This window comes from Sceloporus undulatus, chromosome 6 (assembly GCF_019175285.1).
Source record: "Sceloporus undulatus isolate JIND9_A2432 ecotype Alabama chromosome 6, SceUnd_v1.1, whole genome shotgun sequence".
Classification (NCBI taxonomy): domain Eukaryota; kingdom Metazoa; phylum Chordata; class Lepidosauria; order Squamata; family Phrynosomatidae; genus Sceloporus; species Sceloporus undulatus.
The window spans coordinates 1254718-1256662 of record NC_056527.1 but is presented as its reverse complement, the minus strand read 5'-3'; positions in this window follow the sequence as shown (position 1 = coordinate 1256662).

Here is a 1945-nt window from a genome sequence, read left to right as displayed (position 1 = left end):
GCATGGTGGAATGGGGTTGGACTGGATGGTCCTTTGGGTCTCTTCCAACTCTATGACTCATGATTCTATGTAGCTTTACAAATCCTGGGATTTGTAGCCTCTCTGTCAAAGGTGCTGGGTTGCACAAAACAACAAATCCTAGGATTCTGTAGGATGGTGCCTGGCAGTGGTGCCAAAGTGGACTATTTCTACAGTCCTGGGACAGGGGATGATGTGCATCAATAAAGCAAAAGGTAGTGGTGTGTGTCTTCTCCCTCTCTGGTCTTCTCTAAACATGCTAAAGGTTTATGAAACCTACCCTTGCCACTTGGCAGAGGTGTGCTGTCCTGTCCTTTGATCATTAAAAAGATGCCAATTCTAAGCCCACCATCAATTCCGGTAACTCTGGAATGCAGACCCCTTCCCGTCCAGAAACCCACTACGGTTACCTTCCTATGGTCTTTCCCACACACAGCCTGCTTTTTTCAGGTCTTAACCTGGACTCCCACTCCACCAAATGCATCTGAGGGAGCAGACCAAGTGTGTGAACGCTCAGGCCACCGACTCAGATATTCAAAACATTATCAGAGCCCTTTGCAGACTACCTTTCAATTGTAAAGTCCTGTATCTCCAGCTGCAACTTCTCTCTTTCTTCCTTGCTCTTAATGAGGGAAAGGAGTAGGGTGGGAAGACTCCAAAAATAGTTGAAAAATGGTTGCAAAGCATGGCTTTGATTGTCAGAAAACCCTGATGGGAAGAAACCCAGGCTGACAAGGATCTTCACCGTCAGGACTTATTCTGCCCAAAATGTGCTCATGGGCTTTATGCGCAGAACGGCATGTTCCACAGAGGAAATGATTTTCTGTGCAGAAAAAGCTGCTTCCTCCAGAAACTGCTGTTTCCTGGGCAAAAGCTGTATGTGAATTTGGCGCAGACTAAGTCCTCACCTGTGGAATAGTTTCAAAGACTTTCAGGACTTTTGCAGTGGCAATTTTATCACCCCTGCTTCCTCCAAAAACCAAATTATCAAAGAATTTCATCTCTAGAACAGGAAAAAAAGCTGCGCATTGCCCTTGGAGGGACAGCACGGGGGGGGGGGGTCTCTAGAGCCCCCCTGCAATAAAGTCTACAGTCTAGCAACACTTTAAGGTGTCAGGAAGCTAACTCCCCTGAACCCCCCTCCAATTGTTGACTTAAGAAAATAACAAAGGGGAAACGGACCATCCCTTTGCGCCGCTGTCCAGGGGCTTCAGAGCATGGCTTTTTGACGCCGCATGCTCTAAAGCCACCCAGAAGACAAGTTATGCTGCCCGGTTGCCCCATGTGGGCCGGCTTCTGGTGCTCGCCAGTGCACCATTTAGACGCTGCATGCCTCAGGAGCACTAAAAGCCACAGCGGTGGGAAAAGACGGCTTTTTGCGGTGCAAAAAGGAGTGGCAATTGTCCTTCTTTTGTGCTGACAAAAAGGCAGATTGGGGGCGTGGTGTGCACTTGCCACAGCCCCAGTTTGGCTTTCTCAGGGGTGGTCTGTTTCATCCCTAAGAGTCCCTAAATTTGGTTGCGGCTGTTTTGTGCAAAAGTATACTAACCTTATCCCTGTCACATTACATTTCTGGCAACACGCAAACAAATAGACCGCTCAAAGACATAGCCGTATAAGTCTGGAAAATCAGTCTGCAAGGGGGCTTGTAGCACCTGGGAGACGAATGGAGAGAAAGAAGCTTCTTCTCTGAGTTAGTTTCAGAAGTGCTAAAGATCCTTGCACACTGGTTGCTCAATCTTTGTGGATTTCATCCTTGCAGGGCCTCTTCAGTGCAATGGGGCAGCTGTAGCGCCACTTGCCATGCAGGTGGGCCAACTTTCCCTTCCTGACCTTGCCCTGTTGCGTGTTTTTAACAACTGCCCCTGCGACACAGAAACAACTCCAGCAGGTAAAGTTTCCTTGGCAGGGGTCTTCTCCCGCCGGC